The 16,793-nt window shown below is 41.4% G+C and overlaps 1 protein-coding gene across 4 annotated transcripts in view; it reads left to right on the forward strand.

Annotated features, from left to right (window-relative positions):
• The window catches only part of ESRRG (estrogen related receptor gamma), a 768,405-nt gene that overhangs the window by 308,947 nt on the left and 442,665 nt on the right, over positions 1–16,793 (forward strand). For all 4 annotated transcript variants that reach the window (XM_075595600.1, XM_075595606.1, XM_075595602.1 and 1 more), the window contains exon 3: positions 11,339–11,396. The gene's annotated coding sequence lies outside the window, so the exon portion shown is untranslated. The remainder of the gene's footprint in view (positions 1–11,338; positions 11,397–16,793) is intronic.

The following is a 16,793-nucleotide window of genomic DNA, read 5'->3' on the forward strand; positions in this document are numbered from 1 at the left end:
GTAATTAAAATGACTAAGAACAGACCTGCCAACTCTCTCTGTCAAGTCGCTAATTTGGAGTCAGCCTCGCTGATTTTTAGTGTCAAAATCTCAACGACTTCACTGATAAAAAGCTGTAATTTTATCATTAAGACTTTCAGGGAAAGTTTTGTGTAACCATTTGTAACACTGCTGACTGCAGGACAGGTTACGGAGCCGCAGCGCAGAGATAGGGAGTAGTACACCGACCTTGGCCTGGGATCTGAAACCTGGGATGCAGGGGAAGACAGGTCCGGTTCCGGGGAAGATGCAGGCACAGCCAAGGGGAGGACCCAGGACTCAAGACAGAGGAACCGGACTGGAACAAGGCAGGGGGAACGGGACTGGAACAAGACAGGAGGTACTGGACTGGAACAAGGCAGGAGGTAATCCGGTGCAGGCAGGAGTCGAAACAAACAGGATCAAAGGCAGAGCAAGGCATTGAGTACTTTGCGCGAGCAAACTCAGGCACCCACTGTCAGCTACTTAAAGGCTAGTGGCAGCTGCTGGCAATGAGAGCCAGAGTGAGGTTTACTTCCTGTCAGGGCGGTAAGGGCAGGATTTGCCAGGAAGTAAGATGGCCACGCTTTTTTCAGTGGGGATGAAGTCACTTCATGTTGGGAACTCAGGGCAGGATTTGCCAGGAAGCAAGATGGTAACGATTGCTTCTGTGAGGATGATGTAACTTCATGGCAGCGGCTATCTTAGGAATCGAATAGATCCCTTATACCATCTCAGCTGTAAGAAAATCCCCACACTGTATATCATGAGACTATGAAATGCAACATGTTTTTATCATAAATATCATACATAGGGTTGACAGGTGTCCAGTATTGAACCGGACTTTCCTGAATTTGGACACACTGTCCAATAAAAAATCTGAGATAATACAGGACATGTGTGTCTGGTATTACCTCTTTTGACATACTGTAGTTACCTGACCGGCTTGGGAGAGCCACAGGATTTCCTCGAGCTGGGGGAGAGAGAAGGGCTGTTGCAAGGGGGCTCTCCAGCTTCCTCCATCCTGACGGGCTGCTGCTGGGTAATGCAGCCACTCAGGAGGAGGTGTTAGGAGCCTGTAAAAGAATATCATTTACTTCTCGCGTTATCCATCATTTCGTAGCTTTATTTCTGGAGATGACTGCAAAACATGTCAAAGTAAAACGTCACTAATACCTGAACTTTGGATGGAAATAATTACAGTTGTTGGCAGAGAAAACAATATATCTAATTTCTCTGTATTGATTCCATATCTCACCTCTCATGAGCTACTTTATAGTTTGTGTTAGAGTGTCAAAATAGGAACATGTACAAGACCTTCAAAATTGGGTTAGTTTAGCCAAACACGAGGTAATCACTGCAGGTCTGTGAAGGAGCTATAACTATAAAAATAGAAAAGAAAAAAAAGCGCCCAATCCTAGTGCATTACTGCAGAAATAATGGATTTAATGTTCCAAAAACTCAATGTTTAAACTCACAAAAAAAAGGTAAAAAGGCATGTATGAGATCAATACTCATGCTCTGAATGGTCGGCAAGAAACCCTTGTGTGTCTCCATCCAGCAGAAACTCTCGGCGTCAGTTGTTTCACGAACTCTTCCCCCGGGGAACATGCACCAAATGTCCCTGGTTTCAACCAAGGGGGAAGGAATAAGGCGGATATAGCAGGACCGCTGGTATTGGCAAACACTTGGTTTAGGTTGGTTTAGGTTGTGGCAAATCACCAACCAAACGCTAGGTCATCCACAGCACGTGTACCCTACGCGTTTCATCAGACATCATAATCATGTATTAATGTTGTAATTAATGAAAAGTACATTATGTAATTATGTGCAATCTAGTATAGGGAATATACAACTGGAGCTTGGATAGGGAAGATAAAGAATCGAATAGGAACCTCACAGTTAGTATGATATACCTCCAATCAGTGTGTGTGTGGGGGTGAAGGGGAAGGGGGGAGAAGTGAGAGAGATTGTGTCCATGTAACAGGAGGATCCTCTGTCAGGTAGTGAGAAAGGGAGACCTGCTTGCATAACCTAATTCAGCACTGAGGAGGTGAATTCAAGTAGGGATGCCTTCATTCATCTACTCACTACTCACTGCCTTTAAAAGCCTGCTTGATAGCAGTCTCAGTCTATCTCTGATCCAGGGAAGTACTCACCCTGGACTTCTCTAGGGATTACCCTGCACCATGGACCTTTCACCCCCTAACCTCAGCCAGCAGAAGCCAGGGGCTCGAATGTAACAATTTGCATGTTCCCAAATGTTATATATATTTTTTTGGTAAGGGGCTTATCCCCCCAACCTGTAAACAGGGACTATGCTGTCTAGCGAGAGCTCTCTGTAGGAACTAGGATGATTTTATTTCCCTGTAACCCTGTTTTGATGGGGAGAGCTATTTTATGTTTTGAAAGTTGTGGCGAATAAATGCCTGTTTTATTTTCCCTTAAAAAGCAGTCTCCTGATTTAAACTTCTGCACACATCTCCTACTCTCCATGTATCAGATAAGGAGTAGTAGTTCTCCATCATATCCTTTCTCGTGGTTATGTTGATGCTCCATCTGTGAAGGAAGTCCTCTACTTCCTGGTGAGGGTAAGCATTCTATAGTGGGGAAGCGCAGACAAGAAACACACATCATGTAGGTTAAATAAGACACAGTTAAATGAAAATCATTTAAAAAAAAAGTAATGAAACACAATGCAAGAGTGTTAAATAAAATAGAACTAAAGGTTATCTGATGAGTTCTCAGTCCTTTCCGAGCTCGTCTGTGGCAGTGGTGTCTCCTGGTTCTGCAGGTAATGATAACATGATCATGTCCTATCCCTCTACTGCTCCTCGCTCGGAGCACTTAATTCCTATGCGTTTCACAACTCTCGGTTGCTTCGTGCACTTCTCCTCTATTATCATTTATTTATAATGCTCCCAACATATTTCGTAGCGCAGCACAATAGGGTAGGAGGAAAAAAGTAATAAAATATCAAACATTAACATACATTGTTACAGTAGGTAAGGAGAGCCCTGCCCCAAGGAGCTTACAATCTATAAGTGGAAACATAAGGTACGGGGGGGGGGGTTAGAAGGGGTGTTTCGGATAGCTGCGTGTTATTTGAAGAAGCTATCACTGGGGATGAAGTAAGTATACAATAATGATGTGCAATGTTTCATTTCAAAACAAAGAAACCTAGTCTGCCTAAGAGATTTGTTTCAAATATATGAAATATGATAAAATAACCCAGGCCTTTCCAGGTCCGGCTCCAGGAATTTGGGGGAATGTTTCCTCCTGTGCATAATGTGCTCTCCTTTCCCTCTAGTCCCTTCTCCACTCCATCTGCCCCATTAAAACTCCTAATAACACAACGTAAAAATCTACAGAATATACAATATGCTTTTTACTAGGGGCTCGTTATAATGCAATGACCCACACCCATTCCTCATGCCTGCGAGAAATGGTTTGGGATGCTGTATACTGCACTGTCACTACCACAATTTAGCATAACACACTTGATCTCTTGTGGAGAGCTAATTAGCTAGAGGAAAAACTACCACTTTTTAATTTATTCCAAATAAAAAGGTTTGCTCGATACTATGTATTGTTTCAATTATATATCTTAACAAAGCAGAAGTTTCACTTCATCAGTGCACAAGACTTCATTTATAGATTTACATTCATATTATGTGAAACGCAGTGACAATTAGCAATACAGGAATACATTTGTTTTGGTTTGTAATAAGGTGGGAAAGTAAAAAGCACATTATTATTTTATTTGAATATTATTTTCATACCAGTAAATAAAAACTGATGGGAAATTTGGCAGTGAAGTATGTCATTATTTGATAAGTAAAAATAGCGTATCAAACAAGTTAGGCCGTCCTCTCTTAGCTGGAAGGTCGTTACTTTAGGGCTAAAGCCAGATGACTCTTTAGGTAGTAGCAGACTCTAGTACAAATAAAATGACCATGCCATATGGCAATTTATTTAAACCTTTTTTCTTAATATTAAAAAATATATACAGCATACATTATATATATATATACATACATACATACATACATACATACATACATATAAACACCCACATGCACAAAAGGACAGAGTGCAGACATACAGTACAGTATGCAGGAACAATGACACAGGCACACGTACAATGGCCGTTACATCACAAAGTATTGAAAGGAGCACTCACAATTCTTGAAGTCACTTAGTTATTCTTGCCACAGGTGCTCACAGACCCAGACATCTGGTGGATATAGCAAATGAAGCAAAAATGCATCTTGAACAAGGTCCATGTGGGGACCGAAACATTGATGACCTGACCTTATTCTTCTGGAATGAAATATTAAAAAAAATTTTACCAGCCTGCGGGAGTGTCGGTTTTTATTTTTTTTATTTTTGTTTCATTTACAATGACAGTTATAAGCATGTCATACTCCAATGCACCCAAACATTCATGTATACTTAGAAATGTATTCCTGCACACAGGTACACCATCAAACATAAATACATGATGCAAGTACAGTGCTTACACATGCACATACATCCCTAGATCTGAAGATACACCACTATACCTGTGATACAAGAAGACAGCCCAATGTGAAATGCACTAGCTCTCGCCGGGGACAGGGGGCAGGAAGAAGTGGTCCCTCTCTGCTTACGCTTTTAATCCATTAAGCATGTCAATGTTAGGTCGCTTTTACCCGGTACAGAAGTGACCATTTAATTCATAAATCATCTCTGGTGTAGAGCAAGGAGAACAAGGGCATAGGAAACAGGACAGTAAATTTCATAAAGGAAATTCCACTGTACAGCACTTTTGAAACATCGCAGGCGTCTTCTGCATGTGACAAAACACTAGAAGAAACCTTTGAGGTTTCGTCTACAATTTAATCTATGAAGAACACTTATGCTGGAACAATATAAGTATCAAAACCATTTGAGTTCTAAATGTAAAACATGAAGGAATCCAAACTTGGCATAAGCAGCGGTTGAAGTGTATTCTGACAGACTATTACTTTATCAAGGTGTCTAGTTACCCGGCAGCCGGCTCTATGACCTCCTCCCTCCCCCTTATTTAACCGGAAAGTATATTCCCTTAGAATATTAGGACTCGGAGAGTGCTGGTTAGGGTTAGGCTGGCATGTTAGTGTTAGTTGAAGGGTTAGGATTAACAAGTCCCTTATTTACCTACATTAACTCGGCAGGTAAATAACCTCTACCTTACTTTATAGACCCCACTACAGGGAAACTACAGTATTACAAGGAAAATCTGCATCTCATGCCGCTGCAGGAGGTGAATCTCACAGTCCTAACACTGGCCTCTTTGGTCAGTACCCCCCCCCCCCCCTTTTTGTCATTACCCCCACCTGCATGCATCATTACCTCCCCTCTTACCTATGCAGGGATGGATCCCCTGCTCTGGAGGCGAGGAGGGATCTCACTCATGTGTAAGGCCCAGTCTCACGCTCACGCTTTGCCAGCTATGAATAACATTTTTAAGCTTGAGTAGTTTTGAAGCGGAACCTTCAATTGTTAACATTTTTTTTGCATCTGTAGCACCTTTCACTCTCCCCCTAATAAGTGAGATCATGTAGCTACCGGTGTATTGTGGTGCTGGTGCATACCTGTTAGGTAAAACAGAAGGCCTGAGAGCTCCGTGATGGTATAGGGAGGCATCAGGACAGGCTCTCAGTGATGGTTCTTCGGCCAGCGCAGCACCTCCAGCCCAAGAGGATCCTGGTGCAGCCAGGATGAACCTCATAGGCAACTCTTCTTATGTACTCCAAACATCACACAAGAGAGGGTATAACTGAGGTTTATGCTCATGCTTCATCCACGCAGGGAGATCAGCACAGAACTCACTCCCAGAACCCTTAGGCCAGGTCCCCGCTATGGCGGGCACTGCAGGGACAAGAGCCACTGCAAGGGGTTGCGGCCAGCTTTTCCTGGTCAGACAGGTAAATTGTGATCAATACTAATAATGGAGTGCAAGGCCACGCCCCCCGGCGGTTCAGCCAATGAGGGCGAACCTGCCGGGTGACGTCATGGCTGCGCCCCCCCCGTCATGCACCCCCTGTCTTTCTCCCTGCAGCTCACTGCAGACCAGGGAACTCGGCTGCACGCACCGCCAGCCTGGCAGGCGCACGTGCAGTGCAGATGGCGGGGCCGTAGCCTAGCTCTAAAATCTAGAGGGAAACCCCCTCCTCCCCACGGGAGTGGCTTGTAAGCTGGCCTATCAGTCATAGCCCGCCCCCCCCCCTGTAATACCAGGCTACTCCTGAACTGTATTAACACACATAACAACATAACCAGGCCCTGCAGGGTTTGCTCCCAACACTGTCCACTCGTTACTGGGACTTACAGTGCCGGAGGTGCCAGATAATTAGTAGCCCAAGGGAACCTGGCTACACAAGTTATTGTAATGCTTTTTTCCCTCATTGCATTGTGCTGACTAAATGCCTTTTTTGGCCCAGGACTCCAAAATCTAGTTCCCAATGTACCTCCTTCCTTTTTTGGGGGGAAATGTCCTTATAAAGCTAGGGCTTCATGTACCAGAACATCTCATGGTTTCGGTGAAAACCTTTTTAAAAAGAGTGTGTGTGCCCTCTGCCAAGATGGCTTCCAGGCGGCCAAAAAGTGAAAGCCTTGTCATTGGCTGTTGCTGCTGTAGCCATCACTGTCCATGCCCCAAATGCCTGGGATATACAAAGTTCAGGTGGCAATATCTCCCTGCTTGGAATTTTCTCTGTGTCACAGCTGCGTGGTTCAACACTGGGAGATCCCTCCCCCCGCGCTTCAAATAAAAAGAGGTTTATAAATTCAACCCGTTTTTGCTTCTTGGGCTGGGGCCATGGTACCGCAGATCATGCGGACGCATCTGCACGCTGAGCAAACAGACTGCCTTAAGGCAGTGTTCGCGTCCAAGCGGCGTGCGGGCGCGTGTGCGCAGGAGTGGGCGCGCGTTGCGCAAGAAATCAGTTCAAACTGATTGCTTGGCGCGACAGGCTGGCCACATGAGCGATTCGCCCAATGAAGGCAAACCAGCTCCGTGACGTCACTGGCACGCCCCTAGACACGCCCACGGGCGGCGAGCTTACCATGGCCAAAAAACGCACCCGCTTCAAGCGGGTGATGTCACGGCTGCGCACGCCACCGCACGGGCGAAAGCACCATGGACCTGGCCTTACTCCAGAGAACGCTACATAAAAACCCTGTTGCAACATCGCAATTATCTCTCTTCCTACCAAGTTTTTTTGTTTTTTTTAATTAAGCAACATATCATCTTTCCAATACGTTCCTTTGTAAATGTAAAATGTAGCGGCAGCGCTAGTGTTTTTATTTTAATGTGTCCTGAACTGGAAGCTGCAGGCGACACAAATGTTGAATGGAAATTGGCCTCAGACAGTTAATAAATTCTGAGCAGAGACGCATTAATCAGCAAAGGGTATTTCTTTTTTCCCAACTTTTATTTCCTCTTCCACCGGGCGTACATAGGAGAGCAAAGTGCCTTCAGAGAATAGTTTTGTATCTGCACTGAAATAGAGGAACGGAGCTTGCAATACCCAGTGCTGGTTAGCAGACTGTCATTTTTGGGGGGTTTGATGTTCCTGGGTTTAATTGTCTTTCATGTGAACAATGGCAGAGGCTCTCTGGTGTGCCGTGCAAGCACGATAAAAAAGGGGCCATTCCTGAATAGCAATGTCTTTTTCTCTTTATTATTAGCGTAAAAAATTAGCAAGCTGGAAGTCGTTAGAAGAAGTACCTCAGGCATTCATTGTAATGCAGCCAGAATCTGTTTGCAGACCAGTGCAGCGAGACAAAAGAAACCGCCGCAAATTAAAAAAAGAAAGGGTAGGGGGGAGCAATATTAATAGCTTTTTACTAATTGTATCATTTCAATAAGGTTCCTGCTGTCAACTGGAATATATATATATTTTTTTTTAAAAAAAGGCATAGTAATTGATGCATTGCTTCAAGTATGGATGAGGGCTTAACTTGATTAATATGTTGAGTTGGCTTTTTAAGGCATTTTAAAAAGGCTTCTTAACTGGGTCTTAGGAGACTGGCACAAGCCCGCTGTAAACGACCTCATTGTAGCTGCAGAATCGCCTGACAGCTGCTAATCTCTCTTGTGGTTTGGGGGAGTATTTTTTTCTGATCAGAGACGAGTGAAGTAATATAGTCCCTGTCAATAATTGCAGCGCTTAAAAATCTTATAAAGGGGATTTTCTCCTCCTCCCTGCGGAGGTAACTTTCTAATGGTTAAATGAGTTTTTCTTTTTTTTTTTTTAACTTGCATGAGCTTCAAATTTCCAGACTCCCAATAAAAATCAAGCACTGTGTTGTATAAATTGATACATTGTGTCAAATTTACAATGTTAAATATCTAATCAAATTGTCATGACCTTTTGACCCATTGCTGGCTTGAAGATCGCTTGATAAATTATTTGGGGCGCTTGATAAATTATTTGGGGCCCTGTGTAGTTTTGGTCCAGAATATTTATAACTACAGTAACTACAAATATGTGTATATAGAGATTGAGACATAGTGGAAACTTTTCACCTATATGATTTTAAACGTTCAATCCCACGTAGCATTATTCTCCTACAGAGAAAGTATTAGCTTTCCTTTGCCCCATACTTTGTGAAATCATCTGGTAGATTTTGGTTTAGGAGACATGTAATTGTAGAATCAATTTTTTAGCGTCTAAATGTAACTTATGTTGAACGCAGTGGACATGTGTCTTTTTTTCAACCTTTTCTACTATGTAAATATGTAACTTAAACATGGATGCAGTTGTGATTTTTTTTAAATCTACTTTCTAACGAAATCAAGATAAGTGCTTTGTAACACCAGTCCTCTAGCCCCCTCCCTCCACCCCAACAGGTCAGGTTGTAAGGATTTCCCTGCTTCGGCACAGGTGGCTCAATCAGTGGCTCAGTCAAAAGACTGAGCCACTGATTGAGCCACCTGTGCTGAAGCAGGGAAATCTTGAACCACTGATCTAGATCACTGTAACTGATCAATCACTGGCACATTCTTACCTTAGTTACAGGATAATGATGTCCTAAATAGCCTCTAAGTAATGCAATCTGTGTAGTAGACATCATAATATTTTAATATATTTGAAAGGAATGTTGTAAATTGTAGTGAAGATTTTTTTCATCCAAAAGTGTGACTTCCATCTCTACTTTATAGGGGCATAATCATAAAAGGACACCAGCAGCAAAAGTCAGGCAACATGCTTACATTTGGTAAATGTAACATGCTAATATAACAAGGCGTTACTATAAAGAAATAACTGTACCACTGTGCTAATGGGTTCTTAATTACATACAAACATGCGTCTGGGAATATGAAAGAGCTTGGTGCACTGTGTGCTCCTGGGGCCTCTTACCTCCTCCAGGGCCGGGATGCTTCATGTGATTTATGTCACGTAACGCACGGGGCACCTTGCCCCGCCCTCACATCCCGTGACAACGTCGTCATGTGACACTGTGTCGTCACATGACTTCGTGTGGAAGCAGGAGATGCCCACGGGCCCAACTCCAGTAATCACAGATTAGATGTCGTGGAGGTTAATTTAACCACCACAACATTTAAGCTGGGATTATAGAAGTTGGGCCGGGAAAGAGCGCGAGGCCTCTAAAAGCGCGGGGCCAGGTGCAGTCGCAGCGATGACAAGCCGGCCCCATACCAAACATTCCCCTGGAGCATTAGCTGAAACAAAGGGTTTGTACAGCAGAAATAGTCGTTTGCTTCACTAAGCCTCTATTTTCAGGGGTTCCGGTGGTTTGAGTAGAGATGTTACCCAGGTTCTACAGAGTGGTACTCCACATGTCTAAACCATAAATTGCTGTGGGAGAAGGGATGAAGAAAGTGTAGATGTGCAAACTATTCACTAAACTTCACGAATCATGCAAAAAAAAAAGTTGTGAGAAATAAAAAAAATTCACAAAAATCGTCAAGCTTTGCAAAAGAATATTGCCAAAGCGTTAAAAGTCAGTTTACAAGGTTAAGTTGCCCGTTATACATTGCCAACATTTACGTCATCGCTAACTGTGAACTTTCATGAAAATGTAGCAAAATGTAACCCTTTCAGTGACCCATGACGTCGCCACCATGTCTGGCACTCCAGGGGGCGCTGAGTTGAGTGCTGAACCCGATCAGAGCAGGAACGGAAGCGGACGACTGCTCTCTCGTTCACGTTATCAGTGATGCCACGATCACGTGATTGTGGTGAGTCGGAGGGGCTGTGGCACTCTGGTGACGTGGCCTCTCCGGTGCCCAAGAACATTTCTTTGCACGTTTGAAGACATTGGCGCATTTCTAGAAGGGGTGAGGGAACAAAGAGAAAATAATACAAATATTCTAAGTGCAACTGCAATATTTAGCCACAGAATCCAGCAACCCATGGTAAAGAATGTTACTGAAACAAAGGTGGAAAACCCGCTGGACTTTGTGCTCGGTGGACCCACTGGTTCCCAAGGAGAAAAAACAAAAAAACACGTTGTCGAACATAAAAAGCTGCTATGTCATCTCCTGCTGAGATTGGGGCTGTCCAGCTGCCAGAATGAGCCCTGGGGTCTTTATTGGTTCTTCCAAACGAGTCCTCTTCACTGAGAGATTTGAACACACAAGTCTTTACAGCCAAGGGTTCCCCAAAACTCAGAGTCCCCAAGTAGCATGGATTGCTGCTTTAACTACAAAATGAATAGATTTGCACATTTCAGATTCTCTGACTTACAAATTATATATTTTCCTGTCTACGAGCCTTGTTCACCAAACCACGATAGGAGTTTAGCACAAAGAAACTTTGAATGAATCCCTCAGTCACTGGTCTGATTCACTATTCTTATTTTGTGGGGTTTGGCTGAGATTTAACATTTATAAATGGTGATAAAAATGTGAATTACAGGGGAAAAAGTTAGAAGAGTGCTTTGTTAAAGAGAGAGAGAAGGAGAGAAGAGAGGAGAGAGAGAAGGAGAGAAGAGAGGAGAGAGAGACGGAGAGAAGAGAGGAGAGAGAGAAGGAGAGAAGAGAGGATAGAGAGAAGGAGAGAAGGAGAGAGAGAAGGAGCGAGAGAAAGTGCAAGAGAGAGAGGTAGAGAGAGATATTACTCAACAGCTAAACCTAGAATAGTAGTTAAAGGGTATCCGCATATACATGGACCCTAACATCAATGTAATATAAACCCCTCAGCTGCAACTCACCAATGTAGGCTTCTTGAGCACTCAAATGATGTCTTCTTCTGTAATGTATTATATGAATGGACCCGCTGGTGAATTTGTTTTACAGTACTTTTATTTTGCTTTCCTAAAACAGGGGGCTCCCAGAGAAGGACCACAGCTGCATTACCTTTGGGAGACAACAGACTGAGCAGGTACCCTACTCATTTTGAAATACTGTAGCTACCCGCATGCTGGCAAGCCATTGTACAAGGGAAATACTGTATTATGATATGCAACATTCTCCTAATTTATTGGCAGCTGAGACTGGCACCTTCCGCTAGGAAAACTCTCTGAATTTCTCCAATAAACCTCTACTTCAGGTCACACACAATAATGAAGACATGTTTTGGAGGAATTGTTGATTAAAAGTGGAGTCAAAATGTATCTCAATCACAGCTTTCTTATCAGAATAGGATATGTACAGTATCATCACGAAATCCTAACCGTCAAGGTTGAAGGTCTTCAAAGAATAAGACTTGGAGGCAGAATATGTATCATAATGGCGCAATTTGCTCAAAACACAGAGCAAATATTTGCACCTGCGTCAGTTTGCACAAGCGACTTTTATGAATCTTGCTAGTACATTTGGAGCACAGGCTGACGCCACCTACTGTAACCCTGGCAGATTTGTTTGACACAAAGAAAGCGGAAACTGCACACTTTTTAAGCACAATTGTTGATGCATCTAATTAAAACATTGAATTGGTGAAAGAAAGAACCCCTATATTGTGGCACTTGAAGAGAGGACACCCTAGTTAAAACTTAATATTTATTGCCCCCGATGAAGCCAGTTACGGTGAAACGTACGTAGGGTACGTCTGACGTCACCATCACGTGACGTCAGCTCATCGGAGAGGTGTGGGCTTGTGCATCCGTGGGCAGCAAGAGCACTCAGACTTTAGGGTCAGTCTCCTCTACTATTATATGTGTCTACACTTGTCTTGTTAGAGGCTGGCTACATAGATATTGCCAGAGCTATATGTATGGCTACTTTATGTTAGCAACTAACTATATGTAGCCAGGTTTTACTTTGAACCAATACCTCTTCATGTTCTATTGAGAGTATATATAGTTTATCCCATCCAGCCTATATTTATGACTGGTTATTAGGGATTTGAGATATAACATTATCCTAACTATACCTACCCATCTATGACATATATAGACACCCATACACAATTAAAGGGTTAATAAAGTTTTACAATAGGATATATACAAATATTACCCTATTAGTACTCTCACCATACCTCTCCGCTCTTTTACTTTATTTTATTTAGCTTTTTGTCATGCATTTATGGTTCCTCCAAACAGTTTTATTTTAAAATTATACAATAAATATTAAGTTTTAACTAGGGTGTCCTCTCTTCAAGTGCCACAATATAGGGATTCTTTCTTTCACTGATTTAGTTACCCCATTCCCTGTGAGCACCACCCTTTCTGTACTTTTTGACTTTCCTTTCCCTCTTCATTTGCTTGAGCAGGTTATATCTGTAGTATCATTATATGCAGATTCCTTTCTTTATATATATTAATTAAAACATTGCTCTGACTCTCCCTAGCGCCCCCTGTAACCACTCCCCATATCGCCCATGATGCAAGTTGAGCATTTTGGGGGCAAAAATGGAGCCAAGCAGCTTGATGCGGTTGATTGACCCAGTGTTGAAATGATGCAATTTGCACCAGTTTTGGAGAAATACTCTAGTTTGTGATACTTGGTACATTTTCCTCAATGCCTTTTGTACTGTACCAATAAAGATGATATTTCATAAAAAATGTATGTCAACTATCTCATATAGTGCTTTTCTCCCAATGGGACTTAAAGCAGTTCACAACTACATTGTAGTGCATGGTACGCAGCACGTAGGAATTTTAACAGACAGTCCCTGCACCAGATGAGCTTACAATCTATGGTTTTGGTGCTTGAGGCACAGACAGATAAGGTGACTTGCCTATGGTCACAAGGATCAGACACTGGGAATTGAACCAAGTACCCCTGCTTCAAACTCAGTGTCACTGTTTACAGAGTCAGTGTCTTTACTCACTGAGCTGCTCCTCCTCCTCCATGTTGTAACTCTGCTGCTTTAGATGCCTTCCTGGGAGGGGGATTGCTCAGAATGAGGGATATTGCCTTCATCTTCATCTTCAAGTCAGACTCATTCTAAATGAGTAAAACTGTTTTTCTATCGGCTAGACTTACTCTAAAAACATGAGACCGCCTTCCTACAGGTGAAACTTATTCCAGTATGTGACACTTGATGACCAACTAATTTGCCAATAACATTTGTGGAATTGGTGGTTGGCCGCTTATGTTTCAAACTGAAAGGGATATACCCACGTCACTGGATTGTAATGAAATCTAAGAAAAAGAGACTTTTGAGACTTTGAAAACTTGTGCGCACACAGCTATATCGATGAAGAACAATCTTTTTGGTCTGTTATGGGTTTATCACAGCCTACAATTCACCAGGATCAATCCACGTTGTAGAACTGTGCAATGCGCGCTTAAAAAAATGACTGGATTGTGCCGAATGCTGATACACTATTATAGGCAGGAGAACTTTACCTTGAGCGTTCTCAGAAAGTAAATCCAAGTGAAGTATCAAATTCCTCCTAAAGGGATAAACTGTATTATATAACATGTAAGTACAAGGATGTTGAAATCCCAAGCAGCAAAGCAGTGTACATATTAATTGTCCCAAATAAAGCATTGTTCCTAATATCCTGTATCCTAGTATCCTACAGGGCGGCCAATTCACGAATAAAAAAAAAATGAATATACAATTGAGCTTTTTAAAAACCTTTTGCTTTTTATGTTCTGTCTTTTGGCAATTTCAGCACTGGAAAAATATTCCTGGTAATACTGTATTGTGCTATGAAAGGAAGGTGATATAAGCTGGTAGTGACCATGAGTGGCTTTTAAGTAAAAATAGCACCAGATTCTTCAAATGAAAAAATATTCAATTCAAAGCACATGGATTTTTCTTGGTATTAGTTATTATTAGAAATGTCAGGGATTGAATCCTATTCTTACTTGAATATCTTTTTCTTTAAAAGAATCACACAGAGTAAACGAAAAACATGGGCCACTAAAAAAACTGCTTCCAGTTTTGGCTGCCTTGAAATGCGTCAGACTAATAAGATTAGCCCGATGCAATTGAAGACCACGCTGTTCTTTTCCAAGATCGCTTGGAACGTGTGAGGGCTGAATAAGAAACTGTGGGGCTTATGCAGAGAGGATAGAGAAGGGAAATAGCACCATATTTTGGAGAAAATACTTCCCAGAGAAGCTTCTCCTGCAGAGAACATGGAGAGATTCATAAAATTCTCCACAGCAGGTTTCTTTACTTTAAAAATTGCCAAACACGTGGAGAGATTGGTAAATTCGCCATGTTAAAATAGGGTGGTATGCAGGTAGCATAGATGCACTGCAACTCGCCATTCTGCCCTATATTATAGTGAGTTCAATCTAGCCAGAAAAACTTGGCAATTTTGAATCTCATCAGAAAAATTAGGTAACGCAGCTTTCTGCATACGACCATAACTTGCTCCAATTCTGTGGCTATTTTCTTGCCGTTTTCACATTAAATAACGTTCCTCTCTGCATAAGGCCCTGTAATCCTTGTTTTTTTTTTATTTAAGGGACACAGAATAATCTCCTTTATTCAATCTGTTTAAAAATAAAAAAATGTTTAGGTGTAATTGCACCTTTAAAATCAGAATGTATTTATCTAAAACAGTCAATATATTTAATATTTCATATTCATTTGGGGTCTTTTCAGATTTAAAGCGGCAAAACATGTGAAATGTTATGTTTTTTTTTTAATAAATCAGTTCTGTTGTATTAAACAATATACTGTTTTGTTTAATTAAACTCAATGCCATTTTTAATGAGATTTAATATTTAGATTTCTGTAGCCGGTTTTAGCACACTTTGGCAGCAGCGCAAGATCTTTCCAACACTGTCCTGTTTGTGACCATTCATTGGCTATGTTCCCAGCAGTTTGAGCTGTAAACTGTAACAAAAGTCAATGTTACCGTAGTAATATAAGAATACATTGTAGCTACTGAGTTACTGACTGAAGGATTGATTGAAACTGAAAGGCAGCTACAGTATTTTAGGATTTTTACATTATTATAACTGGACTGCCAAATGATTGCCAGCTTAGGTAGAATTACACATTGTCACATGCTATATATATATATATATATATATACAGAAAACACAAAAAGAAAGCGCCCAATCCTAGTGCAATAAGTCCAAAAAAATACACATTTATTATCCCTTAAAATCCAACAAAATGCTAACCGGTATCGTATGGTCTATATTATATATATATATATACACACATATACGGAGGAATGTAGTATTGCTGCTTTAAGTGGCAGTCACGCTAGGGAATACAGGAACAGAATTTGGAGTGCTTTATACTATCAACTTCTACATTTACCTCAGATTGGCTGAGCAAATGGCACTGCTGCTTCAAATAAGGCCTATTCTTCTTTGATTTATTAGGATGATGTTAAAATGGCAGTAACTACACACTTAGAAATAGCAAATTCAATAAAAAAAATGAAGGTATTTTTGTTTAGATAACAGGAATCCTTATCGTAGCGTACACTGCAAATAACACTTTTGTATGTAGTGGGATATAATCAGCGCTGCTATTCAGAACACTGAACCAATGTTGATCAGTGTTTATAGCAGCCGGTGACGGCTAAACTCACCCATTACGCATTGAAACTGGCTTGGAAGTCGCACAGAAAAAAAATGTTGCTCATTATTGAGACTATAAAGTCTCTTATATCAACTGATATATGAACTAGCTCTGTGTACAAGGTTAAAAGAAACCCTGATGCATTCAATCGTAGTAGTTTATACACTGAACAATGGTGAAAGGTCTTTTGAAGCAGCAGCCTCTACAAGAAAAGCATGTGGGAAATTAAAGATCAAGCGGGTTAAATATATCAACTTTTGGGCTTTTCCAATTGACTCCAAAAAGGGTCCGAAAGTATTTGGTTTTTATTGGGAATATGCAAAGTTAAAAAACAAAAGTGAGAATTGCTGGCATTTAAGCCCTTAAACATATCACTGCCACTAGTTTGCAGTGGACATAGGATTGACTGCTCCTTTACATAGTTACATAGTTACATTGTTGATGAAGTTGGAAAAAGACGTACGTCCATTAAGTTCAACCTATGCTAAATTTAGACAGCAGATACTTTATCCTATATCTATACTTACTTATTGATCCAGAGGAAGGTAAACAAAAAACCCAGTGTCATATCAATGATATCTCATAAGGGGACATATAAATTCCTTCCTGACTCCAAGAATTGGCAATCGGATTAGTCCCTGGATCAACATTCTTCCCATGTTTACTTATTTGGTATATTCCTGTATACATTTCCTTTCTAAAAAGATGTCCAACCTTTTTTTGAACAAATCTATTGAATCTGCCATCACAGTCTCCATGGGTAATGAACTTCACATTTTAAGTGCCCTTACTTTAAAGAACCCTTTCCTTTGTTGCTGGTGAAATCGCCTTTCC

This window comes from Ascaphus truei, chromosome 4, assembly GCF_040206685.1.
Source record: "Ascaphus truei isolate aAscTru1 chromosome 4, aAscTru1.hap1, whole genome shotgun sequence".
NCBI classification, from domain to species: Eukaryota; Metazoa; Chordata; class Amphibia; order Anura; family Ascaphidae; genus Ascaphus; species Ascaphus truei.